At 46.9% G+C, this 17,562-nt stretch overlaps 1 protein-coding gene across 4 annotated transcripts in view; it reads left to right on the plus strand.

Moving 5' to 3' along the window:
* Positions 1–17,562, plus strand: part of AKT1S1 (AKT1 substrate 1) — a 72,905-nt gene that overhangs the window by 6,481 nt on the left and 48,862 nt on the right. Inside the window, exon 1 of one of the 4 annotated variants that reach the window (XM_076065267.1) lies at positions 9,369–9,495. The exons of 2 other annotated variants lie outside the window; for them this stretch is intronic. The gene's annotated coding sequence lies outside the window, so the exon portion shown is untranslated. Of the gene's footprint in view, positions 1–9,368; positions 9,564–17,562 lie in introns of those variants that run through there. One more of the 4 variants, XM_032948781.2, reaches the window with a different exon arrangement.

Raw genomic sequence — 17,562 nt, forward strand, 5'->3', positions numbered from 1 at the left:
GTGAGTTTGAGTCAATGACAGACAGAGAGAGAGCAGACAGGCAAGCGAAGATGAAGGTGCAGGAGAGGGAGGGGAGGAGCTTGGATCTCGCCCAAATGTTCATGTCATACCAAGTCAATCCCTATCAAATAGGACACTCTACTTTCAGGAGAAATTATTTAAAGATTATACTTGGCTCCATTACAGTCCCTCCTTAAATGGGGTCCTCTGTTTCTATTGTGCTAAATAATTTACAACACAAAAGTCTAAGCTTGTGTCAAAAGTAAATTCAGCTTTTGTCAAGACTGGCTTTCAAATTGGAGGAAAGCACTGGAGAAATTTAGTGTGCAGAAAGACAGCCAGTGTCACAAATTAGCTGTGATGACTCGGATTTACGAACCAAAACCTGTTAATGTGCAACTTTCACGTGAGCTTGAAAGACAGCAGCAACAAGCGAAGAGAAATCTTAGTAAGATTGTTGGGGGTGTGAAGTACCTGGCACGGCAAGGTCTGGCTTTTCGAGGCATTGATAAGGAGAGTGGGAATTTCAGCCAGCTTATAAAGTACAAGGTAGAGGGCGATGCAGAACTGAGCACCTGGATGAAAGGTCACTTTGATTTCACCAGTCCCCAAATGCAAAACGAAATTTGAAGCTGGTGCGCAATACAATCGTCAAAGAAATTGTGTTGGAAATAACATAAATGCCAGTGGTCCAGTTCGCACTTATCATTGATGGCGCCCAGGATATATCAGGAGTTGAACAGGAGTCAATATGTTTGCGCTTTGTAGATGCAGATCTACAACTAAAGGAATAATTTCTAGGACTCTACGAAGTGTCATCAACGACAGGGAAAAATATATCCAAGATGGTATGTGATGTGATGATGCATCTAGGCCTTCCTCTGTCCCAACTTCGAGGACAAATCTATGACGGTGCCGCAAATATGGCTGGACGATTGCAGGGGGTGCAAGCCATTTTAAGGAAAGAACAACCGCTGGCTATGTATTGTCACTGTGGTCCACACTGCGTGAACTTAGTTACGCAGGCTGCCTGTGTAGCCTCTCCACTAGTAAGATAATCAATGGGTCTGGTGCAAGTTCAAGGCGATTTTCCAGGAAATCGCAAAATCAGAGCATAGTTTCACCTCGTTGAAACCTCTCTGTCCCACCAGGTGGACTGTTCGCACCCCTGCCATCTGCTCAGTTATCGGCCAATATGAGTCAGTGCTGACAGCCCTTGAATAAATGGCATCATGCAGCTCATCTGACACTTCAACTAAGGCCAATGGTCTTCATGGAACATTTCTAAAAGGGAACAATGTGCTCGGCCTTGTAATGGCTGAAGGCCTGATGGGGGATTTGGAGTGCCTGAACACCTCCTTGCAGCTTAGGAAACAGACTGTTTCAGGCATGTTGGAGGCTGTGGACCATGTCAAAACAAGCATGCAGGACAAGCGAACGGAGGAGCACTTTGATGTCTTGTTCGCAAAAGCAACAAAGTTGGACCTACAACCTATTCAGATGCCTCGTATCCACAAACGTACATTGCGTTACACCGGTCAGGTTGGAGCCCATATCCATCCAGATGTTCTAGTCTTTGTACATAGCCCAATTCTACAACGCCTTGGACACAGTGAATACTCAATTCATAGAGAGGTTTGGTCAACCTGGATTCCACAAGCTGCAGCAGCTTGGAAATGTGCTGCTACGCAGAGACATGGATAAGGTGGTAGACGAGTATCCTGAATTGAATTCAAGACGACTGCAGGTGCCGCTGGCCATTTTTGGGGCTAATTACACATCAAACGAGCTCTAATGTTGCCAGCATTATTAGGGAAATGGTGCCATAGGTGACAGGTCTCTTCAGTCAGGTGGAAGCTTTAGTAAGGCTTCTGCTGGTCGTCCCTGCCTCCTCTGTAGAGGCTGAGAGATGTTTGTGTGCCCTGAGGAGGCTTAAGACATGGCTTAGATGTTCGATGAGTCAAACAAGGCTGAATAATGTGGCCATGTATCACGTGCACCAGGAGAAACTGGACAGACTGGACCTTGAAGGAATATGCCAGTCTTTTATCGGTGTCAACGCCAAGCGCAAAAAGGCCTTTGGATCCTTTGCTTGAAGAATGGCAGGTCAAAACACTTGTCATTGCCTGGAAAGGAGATGAGTAGATAGGAGAGCAGAGGAAAGGAACAGAAATGACTGCAGAGCAGGGGAGATTAAAAGAGATGATTGGAGAAGAGAGGAGAATACAGGAGCAGAGTAGAGGAGGTGAGAGGGCTGGAGAGGAGAAGATAGGAGAGGAGAGCAGAGCAAACGCCCCTGCTGCCCACCCACATTTACATGTAAATATAAACAACAATTTGCTAAACCTTGGCCACAATATCTGGACTTCTCTTCATATAACAATGCATAGATTTCTGTTCATATGATTGTGGTTCTGGTTGTACTTTATTAATCCCTAATCTCTGCCATTACATACAATGAAACAAGAAATAAGAAAAAAACAGAGCAATGTAATACAATACACTATTAGACATTATTGTAAAAAAAAAGTCCATCCCATGTGATAGTGAATTTTGTAATATTTTAGGCAGGAAATTCGTTTTCAAATTTAGATTTTTTTTTGGGGGGGGGCCCAGACCCCCTGGAAGCTTTGGTCCCCCCTCAATGTTGCCTCCATGGCTACGGCCTTGGAATCGCTAAAATAATAAATACTTCTGAGAACCAACTTATATTAGAAACGTTACATAATTCATGATTATGTATAATTTTTAGTCCCTGTTTTTAAGTTATGTTTGATGACCGGGTAGGATGTAAGGTAGGAAGGTACAGGGCAGGTAGACAAAAATGGTTCAAAAGTGTAGTATGCATGTATGCTGAACTTCTTAGCAACGTACGTAGCCAAACCGAGGTAAACAGATGTGTGGGGAAGGACAACAAACTAAACACAAAAAGCAGTTCTCAAAGAAATTCGTTTTAAATCTAGATTTAAAAGTGCAAGGCTCACGTGGCTGCGTAATATGGGCAGGAAGAGCGTTCCAGACGGCCACAAAAGCGTATTTGAATATAACTACTGACGATTTGAATTAAATAGAGAGATCAACAGACATAGCCAGAGACAAAGAAAATGTATCACCCATGTCGTTGTTTTAACATACTGACCAACATGGTCAGTATGGTATAACAACCCCCAGGACTGACACAATGATGATGATGGAGTGGTAGGGGGGAACAGGGACCGTCCAGACATCACTCATCACTGACGTTTACCATGGCCGTTTCACAGTCTGCAGTAGTTTCACAGTCGGAACGATGCAAAGAGGAGTGGGACAAAATCCCTCCTGAGATGTGTGCAAACCTGGTGGCCAACTACAAGAAACGTCTGACCTCTGTGATTGCCAACAAGAGTTTTTGCCACCAAGTACTAAGTCATGTTTTGCAGAGGGGTCAAATACTTATTTCCCTCATTAAAATGCAAATCAATTTATAACATTTTTGACATGCGTTTTTATGGTTTTATTTGTTGTTATTCTGTCTCTCACTGTTCAAATAAACCTACCATTACAATTATAGACCAATCATTTCTTCGTCAGTGGGCAAACGTACAAAATCAGCAGGGGATCAAATACTTTTTTCCCTCACTGTATGTGTAATCCCAATTATAGGTAATTTTAATGACCTGCAATGCCACCCCCTTGTGACTCGCATTCTACAGTATTTCCAATGATTACACACAAGCTGAGTTGATAACAATGAACGAAAAGGCAGTTGCACAAGTAGCTTATGCAATAGTTTTATGGTCCTTGCTTCACCATTACCACCTCTGCTTAGTGCTCACACCATGTTGCTGTCATCATATATATAAACATGGCAAGTGCGTGCCTAATGACTGCTGCCATGAACCAAAATGCACAATACGCATAGCAGCCCTGTGAGCATTGCAATGTCGCATCGTTTTACGCTGCTCCAGAGTAACGCTCCTCTATTTAAATGTATTCAAATATAGAGATGTTCTGACCCTGAGTGTGCTGAACATGTAAGCATTGCATTGCACGATACACGTCTCGAATACAATTGCTGCAAATTTGAATCCACTAACTTACCTTGACAATGGGCAGTTACTTGGCTACACAAACTATTCTAAACACACAGCTCGAAAGTTAATCAGCTGCAAATACTGTTTTACATAACCCCACAAGAATAACTCATGGCTGAGAACCTCCTGTATTGGGGCAGGAAAGGCGTCTACCAAACTGCATCAAATTATATTTTTGCATGAGGTCATAAGTTCAGGAGCTAAATTCCAACTTCGAGGTCTGTTAGCCACGAGAGGGCGTCCGGCGAAATTTGTGGAGTTTTGCTACTTTATTGAAAGATCGCAGGACAGCGGTTTACGATACAGTCCATTGTTTTGGGTTGCATGTATGTGTATGATAAACTTTTTTCGCACCTTACGTAGCCAACCATGCTAATCAGATGTGCGGGGCAAAGACCACAAACTAAACACAAAAAGCAGTTCTAAATAAATGATTTTTCAATCTATATTTAAAAGTACATAGCTCCAGTGGCTTTCTAATATCGGAAGGAAAAGTGTTCCAGACGGCCGCAGAAGTGCATCTGAAAGCTGCGTTGAAGTGACCATCTTTGTTCGATGGCTAGCCAAAAGCCGCTGCGAGGATGACCGGAGTTTGCGTGAAGTTTATACTCCTTGACGAAATCAGCAAGGTATTGTGGTTCAAGCAAGTTTTAGTAGTTCAAGCAAGTTTTGGTAGTTCAAGAAAGGTATTGTGATTCATTTGTGGCAAGCACTTTGTATGCATGGCCACAATCACACTTTAGTATTCCTTTCATTCATGAAGATGTGCGCTCCAGCCTGCTGATGTTATGATGCTGTTGATGGGTACACAAGTGTCTTCAAGAAATGTCGCTGTCTGGAATGGCTGTGTTTTAGTCTCTAATGAGGTGTTTATGCTAGACATGCGCGTTCCACTCCGTTTGCCAGTATTCTTCTGGATTTGGGTTAAAAATCTAGGTTTGTGACAGTGCGATCCCACAAGGGGGCATCGGGCCTTGAGTCGGTGGCAGGGTTCATTGTTGGTGTCTTGGTTGATGGTTCCATTGTCATTTAGGTGGACATTAGGTGGTTCAATGATCGCCATAACAGGGAGCCAGGGGATTAGTGTTGGTGTCAATGCTCCAGTTATGATACCCATCGTTTTACTAAATTGTGCATCTTGCAGTTTTGTGTACGGGGGTTGATGATGGCAACGATATGTTCATAATAGCGAAATCCGGCTTGTTCGGAAGGCAGTTGGGCATTGGTAATGGGGCAAGTGTTGGCAAGCATAGCACGTTCCATTAGCTTGGAGGTACAGGACAATAGGGATATTGGCCTCGAAGAGGTGGGCGAGTCTTGAAAAATGCCAGTAATTTTAGCTTCCACGCTCTCTGGATGGACTATACCAGATACAATCTACCGTAGGGTGAACAGAATAAGAATATTTATTTCCACTGGAAGAATCCGATGAGCTATAAAGCTCTTTTTCACAGATGCGCAGTAAACGCGAGAAGATGTAGCACATCTTACCACGTGCTCTCAGATGTTGAAGGGAGTACGACACAGACACGAACGCGTTGTGAGCACTAATTAACCAGCCCACGGCCAACCAGCCCTATCCAGTTTGAGCCCAGACTTTGATGGCACCAATTAAGACCCCACCTTCAACATCACCGCAAGACCACCCGATTGGCTTCCTACCTCAATCACACACCCCTGCTGTTGTTGTCGCGAGCTCATCCCTAATTGGCCACGTCTCTTGAACATTCCAGGAAACTCCTCCCCTGTCTCCAGGGCGCTGAGTTTGACTCCCGACCCGGCTTGACCCCTCCTCACGGAGTTGCACACCCCTCTCACCTATCATCTCTGCCACATGTGACACACGGGACTCACGATCCACTATGGATATGTTTGTTATGTTTACTGTTATATGTTTAACCACAAATCTGCATTTTATAACTATGTATAATACAGTACTCCCCGAACATGGAGTACGGTCTTGTTCACTGTGACTCCCTCATCATTGACTCATCATTATTTATATTTAGTGACTTTTGATTTAAAGCTTTCGTGACTGCAGGGATTCATATTCTTGGTTCTTTTGGTAATATTTAGTAACTTGTTTATCATTTTCTATATTTTGCTCTTCTGTCGTGCTTTTGTATTGTTTGCTGCTGTAACTCGCAGACGCGCCCACGTTGGGCATTTCTGAAAAATAGCTTCATAGCTCATCGTATTTCTCCAGTCTAAATACAGATGATTATTAGTCGCATAATCAGATTATGCATTTCCCTACATCTGCATATCAATCCTTCCGATTAGTTTTTCTGTGGATAATAGCAAAAGGACAGAATGATTAAAGTCTGGTGCTGAGACAATATATCTTCATAGGGATAAGACGAGGTCCTTGGACAGTCCCAGGGACTATGTAGACGCAATGGAGTCTACATCTTGTTCGTGATCACCAGCAGATATAAGGAAACAATCGCAAAAGCACGGGCATGTGTATAATGATGATGACCATGATGAAACAACAGTTCAAAATCGTTTCGATTTACACTGCATCTCAATGCAATAGTATCTCAAGATGCTGTCGAGAACAGTGGCCATCTCTATTTTACAGATAAGGCAGTCAGTTATAGGCAGAGGATGAAATCTTGAGCCTCAACTTGAATTGCAAGTCTTAAGCACGGACGGCCGGCAGATGCAATATGGCCATTGCTGGTGACATCAGTAGACATTCATGAAGTCTCCTTAACAGATTCGTTACCCACAATATGAAAAACTTAATAAAATATGATGGAGAGGGGGTGGGGTTTGTCCAATCATTGATGACTGGACTGAGGCCATCCACTTGGTACACTTGAGAAACTGCTTGAATCAGGGGTAGCTACCCAGATTGAAATCCGGCATCTCAAGTGGCGCTCCACTTTTTTGCTCTGACAATGCATTTGCACCCACTTGCACGACAAATGCAAACCAATAGCTACCTGTTAACTACCTCGCCTGGTATACAGGAGGTCGTGGGTTCGACCCTGATGCCTGCTGTATATATTTGGAGTTTGTAGTGTCTCTCCGTGGTCACGTGTATTTTTCTCCGGGTCCTCCGGTTTTTCCCTCCACATTTAGAAACATGCGTTTGGAGTATTTGGCACTGCCCTACATTATCACGTGATAAGCCACTTCGTTGAGCTGTCTTTTGTGGGCAGGTCACTTCTGAAACACATTCCTGCGGAGGGAGCTGGTAGGAATGTTGGGTTGCTCAGTCAATGGCCAGAGTCAACGGCGGCGTGGTGTATTCCGCAAATATGCCCGACTGTGAGGGCGGGCACAAGCCGGCGTGAAAGGGTGGGGACCGAGTGGGGACCTGGGAGTATAAAAGTACTCAACTAAATGTTTTATTTTGACCGGGCAGGGCCCACTGAGCTGTATACGATTCCGAAGTGACCTTGCCTCGAATGATGGCTCAACGAATTGGCGGCTTATAATGTAGAGATTGAGAGCGGCCGCATACTCCAAACGCATGTTGTTGATTCTCCACGTGGAGGGAAAGAATGTCGTGAAGATGGCCGGACGTGGTTGGTGGCCACCCACCCCCTCGTGTGTGCCGTGGCTGCCTTCACCACCCAGCCCCTCTCCATCCTCCCCTCTCCACCCAGCCCCACCCCTCCCATTTTTGGATGCACGACGGACGGACGGACACAATAATCCCCTGTGGGCTGGTGGAACCAGTTCCTACCAGTATAAGATCTGCATAGCTCAGTGGGCCTTAGCTATTATTTGGTTCTTTCGGTAAAGTCACGTAGATAGAAAGAATACAAGTAAATAAAACTAAGACGTTTCGATCACAACACAAGCGATCGTCATCAGTCATCAGGAGGAAAAAATGGCCTTCCCTTTTTCCTCCTGATAACGGTCGCTTGTGTTGTGATCGAAACGTCGTAGTTTTATTTTATTTACTTTTATTTTTTCTATCTACGTGACTTTACCGAAAGAACCAAAGAATATGAATTTCTGCAATTCGCGAAAGTTTTGAGTCAAAATTTGGGCCTTACCTAGTAAAAAAAAAACTTTAGTCAGACACGACTGAAAATATAGCTGGATTTGTACTAAAGTACTGTATATACATAATTAATGCGCAGATAATGTTCCCTTCATATGCAGTACCTATCCATATAAATATATATTTAGACTCAGGAGTACGCTGGGGTCTCCACTTCACAAGCCCAGCTGTGCTTTAAAATTCCCCTCCCTCCCTCGTCAGGCCACCAAGCCCCCGCCCCCTGGTTTAAACCACGCCCCCACATGCCAGATAAACCCCGCCTCTCCATGGCTAAGTCCCGCCCACGAGCCCAGCATCCCCAATTATTGATTTGCCAATCTTCTTTGTCGTACGGCCGCTGATGTGGATGAAGAGCGAACGACTTCAATTTCACATTTAGGTGGTCAAGCCCAGATAACCGCGTCAGGAGCAGTAGCGCAGGAGTGTATAGCTGTGATGTCTCCTTCGTATTTGTGGATCGGGGCATTGCGTGGGTATACTTTGTCGGTCTCTGCTCTGGATGGCCACAGTCGCATCACTGCTGGGCATCAGGGAGCCGCATCTACTGCCATGGGGGTTTTGTTTTTTTTGCAGTGGATGAGGTTTAGGGTGAACCATGAGCTTCGTGGTTAGATCAAATCCGAGGTGTTTGTGAGTTCCTTTGAACTTAATTGCCAATTATTTACCAATCAGAATCACACGGTACAATCTTAACTCGCAACACATTCGTCAATAACACCCACTGCCTTAATAGGAAACCTAGAAATGACAAGGGTATTAAAAAGGACGATTATAAAAATAATTGTTTGCCTGAATCCTCGCCTCAGTCGCCTGTGAAATATTTGTTCATTTTTTAAGGCCGTACACTGCGATTGACAAATAATGTTGGGGGTTTTGTGATATTTGCTGTTTAACGGAACAAATGAGAGCTGTTATTTCCATGTCCTTCTCACAATCGTGTACTCGGAGCACCAATTGAGGGAGTGTTGTTGTCTTGGTGTGGTCTGGTGGGACTTGTTGTTTTGCTGCCATGCCCAAGCTTACAATTGGTTTTTGCCAAATCGGCAGGAATGTAGGTAATTTATACTTCCTATCATCTTTACTATTTTTCTTCATTTATAGCCATTTGCGTTCCCTATTCTCGATCTTGCACACATAATCCAATGGCTTTTGTATTGGCTTTTTGGCGTAAACACGCTGACGCAAGACCCCGCCCACCCTCCACTAGGCTCCGCCTCCCTCGACTAGGCCCCGCCCTCAATCGACTAAGCCCCGCCCCCCCCCCAGCGATGACGCCACCGGGCAGAGGCAGGGACGAGACGGTTGTCGGCTCTCTCATTCGCACTCTGCCCGCCGCCGCCGCCACCGCCTCCGCTGCCGCTGCTGCTCTTGTTTCTGCTTCTTCCCTGCCGCCGCGAGGTCAAGTTTCTTCTCCACCGCCGCTCCATCGGTCGGGCTCGGGAACCTTGTCCGGCCTCGCCCACGGGGTACGCCGCGATGTCATGCGCGCTCAAGGCGGTCTCGCCGTCGCTAGCAGCGTGGCTGCGCGCGGGCCCGCCTGTGTACAGTGGCAGTCGTAGTAGTAGCTGCGAGGGCTGTTGCTGGGGTTCGAGCTGCCTGCCTGCCTGCGTGTGTATGTGTGTGGAGTATGTCGTGTGTGTACTCGCGTGCGTCACGTGGCTGTGTACGCGCATACGTGCGTGTTGCTGTAAGTGCTTGACCTGTGCACTCTCGAAGTGCACCTAGCCTGGCACAAGCTGCTGCTGCTGCTGCTGTTACGTCGTCTCCGTCGGTTCGCGGCGAACGTGTGGCCGAGTTTTGATTCCCGCTCACGAACAGTAAATGACGGTGGCGAATGATGCGAAGCGGTCCCTGGGCCTCCCGCTAGGTCGACTCGGCATCAAAATTTGGTGCGGTTTTGTAAACATCGTTTGCTCGAGAGACGGAGGCGATCGGGCATGCTGCTCAGCCCACCCAACTCGGCCTTAATAGGTGCTCGCCAACAGCACCTGCCCCACCAGTCTATTTCGTCTATACGTGCGCGTGTACACGCCAATGAGTCCATCGGTGTACACGTGTGTGTGTGTGTACCGTGTGCATGCGTTCACACATGCGAGTGCGTGCATGCAAGAGTGAGTACACGTGCGTACGTGTACCGGTGTGGTGCATGTCAGCCGTGTGTGTGTGCGCATCTTGAGAGTTATCTCGGTCATTTAACACCGTGACATCTCGTGGTTTCTCCCGTTACCTCCTGCCAGGGAGCCTCGCACACTTTGCGAGGCCTCGGTGTGCACCTAGCCTGGCACAAACGATGTGGTGACTGCACTTGGTGGCAAACGGACGTGTTTGTGTATGTGTGTGTGTGTTCGTGCCCGGTGTGGTGTAGTTGCAGTGTGGTGATGATGCTCGTGTGAAGTTAGTGGGCTGAGTGTGTGATTGTGTTGGCGTGAGTGGAGTGTACGGAAGGGTGTAGTGTTAGTGTAATGTGGGCATGCTGCTGGTATGGTGTTATTGCGGGGTGTGCGATGGTGCTAGTATTGTGTTAGTGGAGTGTGTGAGATGGTGTGTGTGTGGGATGGAGCTGGTGGACTGTGTGTGATGGTATGGTGTGTGTGATGGTGTGGTGTGTGATGGTACTGGTGTGTGATGGTACTGGTGTGTGTGTGGTGGTGTTGGTGTGATGTGTGGTGGTGCCGGTGTGGTGTGTAGTGGTGCCGGTGTGGTGTGTGGTGGTGTTGGTGTGTTGTGTGTGTGATGGTGTGGTGTGTGATGGTGCTGGTGTGGTGTGTGATGGTGCCGGTGTGGTGTGTGGTGGTGCCGGTGTGCTGTGTGGTGGTGCCGGTGTGGTGTGTGGTGTTGCCGGTGTGGTGTGTGGTGGTGTTGGTGTGTTGTGTGTGTGAGATGGTGTGGTGTGTGATGGTGCTGGTGTGGTGTGTGATGGTGCTGGTGTGGTGTGTGATGGTGCTGGTGTGTTGTGTGGTGGTGCTGGTGTGGTGTGTGTGTGTGAGATGGTGTGGTGTGGTGTGTGTGATGGTGTGGTGTGTGATGGTGCTGGTATGGTGTGTGATGGTGCTGGTATGGTGTGTGATGGTGCTGGTGTGGTGTGTTATGGTGCTGGTGTGGTGTGTGTGTGATGGTGCTGGTGTGGTGTGTGTGTGATGGTGTGGTGTGTGTGATGGTGCTGGTGTGGTGTGGAGTGTTATGGTGCTGGTGTGGTGTGTTATGGTGCTGGTGTGGTGTGTGTGTGATGGTGCTCGTGTGGTGTGTGTGATGGTGCTGGTGTGGTGTGTGTGTGATGGTGCTGGTGTGGTGTGTGTGATGGTGCTGGTGTGGTGTGTGTGTGATGGTGCTGGTGTGGTGTGTGTGATGATGCTGGTGTGGTGTGTGTGTGATGGTGCTGGTGTGGTGTGTGTGTGTGGTGGTGCTGGTGTGGTGTGTGTGTGGTGGTGCTGGTGTGGTGTGTGTGTGTGGTGGTGCTCGTGTGGTGTGTGTGTGTGATGGTGTGGTGTGTGTGTTATGGTGTGGTGTGGTGTGTGTGATGGTGCTGGTGTGGTGTGTGTGATGGTGCTGGTGTGGTGTGTGTGTGATGGTGCCGGTGTGGTGTGTGGTGTTGCCGGTGTGGTGTGTGGTGGTGTTGGTGTGTTGTGTGTGTGAGATGGTGTGGTGTGTGATGGTGCTGGTGTGGTGTGTGATGGTGCTGGTGTGGTGTGTGATGGTGCTGGTGTGTTGTGTGGTGGTGCTGGTGTGGTGTGTGTGTGTGAGATGGTGTGGTGTGGTGTGTGTGATGGTGTGGTGTGTGATGGTGCTGGTATGGTGTGTGATGGTGCTGGTATGGTGTGTGATGGTGCTGGTGTGGTGTGTTATGGTGCTGGTGTGGTGTGTGTGTGATGGTGCTGGTGTGGTGTGTGTGTGATGGTGTGGTGTGTGTGATGGTGCTGGTGTGGTGTGGAGTGTTATGGTGCTGGTGTGGTGTGTTATGGTGCTGGTGTGGTGTGTGTGTGATGGTGCTCGTGTGGTGTGTGTGATGGTGCTGGTGTGGTGTGTGTGTGATGGTGCTGGTGTGGTGTGTGTGATGGTGCTGGTGTGGTGTGTGTGTGATGGTGCTGGTGTGGTGTGTGTGATGATGCTGGTGTGGTGTGTGTGTGATGGTGCTGGTGTGGTGTGTGTGTGTGGTGGTGCTGGTGTGGTGTGTGTGTGGTGGTGCTGGTGTGGTGTGTGTGTGTGGTGGTGCTCGTGTGGTGTGTGTGTGTGATGGTGTGGTGTGTGTGTTATGGTGTGGTGTGGTGTGTGTGATGGTGCTGGTGTGGTGTGTGTGATGGTGCTGGTGTGGTGTGTGTGTGATGGTGCTGGTGTGGTGTGTGTGTGATGGTGCTCGTGTGGTGTGTGTGTGATGGTGCTTGTGTGGTGTGTGTGTGTGATGGTGCTGGTGTGGTGTGTGTGTGCTGGTGTGTGTGTGTGATGGTTGTGGTGTGTGTGATGGTGCTGGTGTGGTGTGTGTGTGGTGGTGTGATGTGTGTGTGATGTGTGTGTGATGGTTGTGGTGTGTGTGTGTGTGTGATGGTGTGTGTGATGGTGCTGGTGTGATGTGTGTGTGATGGTTGTGGTGTGGTGTGTGTGTGGTGGTGTGATGTGTGTGTGTGGTGGTGTGATGTGTGTGTGATGGATGTGGTGTGTGTGATGGTGCTGGTGTGATGTGTGTGTGATGGATGTGGTGTGTGTGATGGCGCTGGTGTGATGTGTGTGTGATGGTTGTGGTGTGTGTGTGTGTGATGTGTGTGTGATGGTTGTGGTGTGTGTGTGTGTGATGTGTGTGTGATGGTTGTGGTGTGTGTGTGTGATGTGTGTGTGATGGTTGTGGTGTGTGTGTGTGTGATGTGTGTGTGATGGTTGTGGTGTGTGTGTGTGTGATGTGTGTGTGATGGTTGTGGTGTGTGTGTGTGATGTGTGTGTGATGTGTGTGATGGTTGTGGTGTGTGTGTGTGTGATGGTTGTGGTGTGTGTGTGATGGTTGTGGTGTGTGTGTGGTGGTGTGATGTGTGTGATGGTTGTGGTGTGTGTGTGTGTGTGGTGGTGTGATGTGTGTGATGGTTGTGGTGTGTGTGTGGTGGTGTGATGTGTGTGTGATGGTTGTGGTGTGTGTGTGTGTGATGGTCCTGGTGTGATGTGTGTGTGATGGATGTGGTGTGTGTGCTCGCCTCGCTCGTCCACTGCTGCTGCTGCCCTTTAACAAAGACGATCTCGCTGCCAGTGTTGCGTTGCAGCGGTCTTCGGCGAGGAAGACTGCTTAATTTAAAAATAAAATCCTAAAAACAACGTGATTCCATTAAACGTTGCATTTCGCGTAATGATGTCGGGATAAATTGTAAACCGAGCCAGTTTGTCAGAGTGTGTTTAGATCGAGGGGGGGTCGTGCCTTTTTTTATTGCTCTAAATAGCTGTCACAGCTGACCAAAACACGTGTGCTTGGTGCATTTTGCATTTGTGAAATTCTTCGATAAGTAACAAACAAATGCACGCTGTATCAGAAGCATAGCGTTGATTTATTTTCCAATGTTTTTGCATAGGAGTGGGGGGGGGGTGCTGATGCAACGTTGATCGCATGTTACAGAGGGGGAATAAAACAACTATTTTAACGTGCATGCAAACCCATGTGATTTAACAATGCCGTGGACGCATTTAAACGTTACACCTTGATCCGGTACGTGTTGTAGATTTCCGCGTATTGCAGACAACGGTGAAATCTAAACGTGGCATTGGTAATCGTCCTTTATCGAGGCTCTGTTTGGCCGCGAGTCGGGTAACGATCACACACACACACACACCCACCCTCTCCTGTCATTCCCTCTTGCCTCCAGTCGTAAACAACACGACAGGGCTCGATCCTAATCACCGATTCCACAAGTTATCTCAACCACGGTGTTTGCGTGCCACCGACGCAGCCGGAATACAACAGGATTACGTTTCTTGCAAGAATTTCTATGAAGGTTTATTTAGAATAGAAAAAAACAGACAAACCAAAATTTGGGTCATTGGCGACTTGTTAACAGCTCATAGGGAGACCTGTGTGACGTGAAAAAGGGACATTGCCCGAAGCGTCAAGTATTATACGCTTTTTTCTTTTTAAAGCAGTGTTTTTGTTTGTTATTTGTGCTTGTGCACCACTGCCCACAACGTCTAGCATCACCACAACATTTTCTTATTTACAGTACTGTACACTATTCCAATAACCCCCCCCTCCCAACAATAACTGCCACGAGATTTTGGGTTTCTTAACACTCTGTAAGATAAATCACGAGTTATCGGGGGGGTTATCGCGAGTTTTCGCTGTATGGACGACGACGACGATGATGGTGATGAGGTTTGCGTGCATACGTGCCACTGAGCAAAATCACGGTTATTCTGATTTTGTATCATTATTTTTTTTTTTTACGAAGCAAGTAATGATGATTAACGAATATTCTACGAAAGTTCGTAAACTCAAGGTCGTGTCTATGCTTAGAGGAATGCATTTAAAAATAAACGCAAGTGTTATGCCTCTGCCCCCCCCCGTCCCGAGTGACAACTGCAGGACTGAGTGAGTTTGGCTGGCCTCAGTAGTGGGAGAAAGGGATGGGGGGGGGCTGGGATTCCAACCCCCCATGGCCAGTGGCAACTGGATTAGTAAGGAGTGGAGAGGGCTCGGGTTGTGTGTGTTTTTTTTGTCGACATGGGTCATTCTGAAGGCTTTCCCGAACACACGAGGTGCATTTGGTTTTGCAGGCGGCGCCACGTTTCACTGCTGCACGGGCAGTAACGGTGTAAACACAACAAGGGAAGATCGATCACTTGGCTTCAGTGAAAGGAAACATTATGAGCAGAACTCGTTTCTGTGCCTCCACGTAGAAATACATCAAAAATATGTTTTGAGTCCCATCAGCCTATTGGCTTCCCAGACCAATATTAACCCGGCAGCACATGTTTAAGCAAGCAAACCGTGGACTGGTTTCGACCTTCGAATCATCGGCAGTGGTTGGATTTTGTTAAGCAAATGCCACTCGATGTATGAAAATTAAGACAAAGAATCGAATTCCGTTTACTTATGTCTCCCCCCCCCCGCCCATAATGCTCCACAGCAGTTTATAATGAGTACTCAACTGGTCCTCGTATAGATTTAAATTGCCAAAAAATTCCAAACACGTTTGTCAATACAACACATTAGTCAATTGAGTGTTTTTAGTGAACCTGCGCTTGTACACCAATGAAGCATATTATGAGTTATATTGTTATGGGATGAGATGTCAAGATATGAGTCGTGTTGATGCCTATCCTCCAAAAAAATATATATCATGGATTGAAAATTAAAAAGTAAGTTTTGTAATGCTCCTCTATAATTGTTTTGCTTCCAGGTGTAAAAAATACAAATGGCTTTGTTTCAGCGTAAGAAACAAAAGCTATAGGGAATAATATTTTCTGATGCAAATTCAGGTGTTTTTTAAGGGCCTTGAATGTTATTGTTCCCCCTATTACATGACATCGTTGTCAAGAGAGAAAATTAGTCAGGGAGCCTATATTCTAAGCCTACAGGCATCCTATACAGTGAGGGAAAAAAGTATTTGATCCCCTGCTGATTTTGTACGTTTGCCCACTGACAAAGAAATGATCAGTCTATAATTTTAATGGTAAGTTTATTTGATCAGTGAGAGACAGAATAACAACAACACAATCCAGAAAAACGCATGTCAAAAATTGTATAAATTGATTTGCATTTTAATGAGGGAAATAAGTATTTGACCCCCTCTCAATCAGAAAGATTTCTGGCTCCCAGGTGTCTTTTATACAGGTAACGAGCTGAGATTAGGAGCACACTCTTAAAGGGAGTGCTCCTAATCTCAGCTTGTTACCTGTATAAAAGACACCTGTCCACAGAAGCAATCAATCAATCAGATTCCAAACTCTCCACCATGGCCAAGACCAAAGAGCTCTCCAAGGGTGTCAGGGACAAGATTGTAGACCTACACAAGGCTGGAATGGGCTACAAGACCATTGCCAAGCAGCTTGGTGAGAATTGACAACAGCTGGTGCGATTATTCGCAAATGGAAGAAACACAAAAGAACTGTCAATCTCCCTCGGCCTGGGGCTCCATGCAAGATCTCACCTCGTGGAGTTCCAATGATCATGAGAACGGTGAGGAATCAGCCCAGAACTACACGGGAGGGTCTTGTCAATGATCTCAAGGCAGCTGGGACAATAGTCACCAAGAAAACAATTGGTAACACACTACGCCGTGAAGGACTGAAATCCTGCAGCGCCCGCAAGGTCCCCCTGCTCAAGAAAGCACATATACATGCCCATCTGAAGTTTGCCAATGAACATCTGAATGATTCAGAGGACAACTGGGTGAAAGTGTTGTGGTCAGATGAGACCAAAATGGAGCTCTTTGGCATCAACTCAACTCGCCGTGTTTGGAGGAGGAGGAATGCTGCCTATGACCCCAAGAACATCATCCTCACCGTCAAACATGGAGGTGGAAACATTATGCTTTGGGGGTGTTTTTATGCTAAGGGGCAGGACAACTTCACCGCATCAAAGGGACGATGGATGGGGCCATGTACCATCAAATCTTGGGTGAGAACCTCCTTCCCTCAGCCAGGGCATTGAAAATGGGTCGTGGATGGGTATTCCAGCATGACAATGACCCAAAACACACGGCCAAGGCAACAAATGAGTGGCTCAAGAAGAAGCACATTAAGGTCCTGGGGTGGCCTAGCCAGTCTCCAGACCTTCATCCCATGGAAAATCTGTGGAGGGAGCTGAAGGTTCGAGTTGCCAAACGTCAGCCTCGAAACCTTAATGACGTGGAGAAGATCTGCAAAGAGGAGTGGGACAAAATCCCTCCTGAGATGTGTGCAAACCTGGTGGCCAACTACAAGAAACGTCTGACCTCTGTGATTGCCAACAAGGGTTTTGCCACCAAGTACTAAGTCATGTTTTGCAGAGGGGTCAAATACGTATTTCCCTCATTAAAATGCAAATCAATTTATAACATTTTTGACATGCATTTTTCTGGATTTTGTTGTTGTTATTCTGTCCCTCACTGTGCAAATAAACCTACCATTAAAATTATAGACTGATCATTTCTTTGTCAGTGGGCAAACGTACAAAATCAGCAGGGGATCAAATACTTTTTTCCCTCACTGTAAGCTAATAAATACTAGATTCAGCAACTATGCCTAACCAGAACTTTGCGGGCTAGACTTATCATATCTCGCACACTTGCTTTGCTTTATGTTATGTAGGAATACTTTGATTAATGTATCCCTTTGTATTACTTTATAGTCCACATTGCCAAGGTGTCCACTCTAGCCTCAGCTTTTGGCAGGTAGGTGAACCCTGTCCAGGCTGTTACTGGGCATCCATCCCACAGTGCCACCAGACAGGCATCCAGCCCCTAGACCGGTGCTAATACTGACAACCTGGGCAGTGCTTACAGTGTGACCTTGGTCATT

This window comes from Petromyzon marinus, chromosome 7 (assembly GCF_048934315.1).
Source record: "Petromyzon marinus isolate PM22_M1 ecotype Great Lakes invasive population chromosome 7, UKy_Petmar_22M1.pri1.0, whole genome shotgun sequence".
Classification (NCBI taxonomy): Eukaryota; Metazoa; Chordata; class Hyperoartia; order Petromyzontiformes; family Petromyzontidae; genus Petromyzon; species Petromyzon marinus.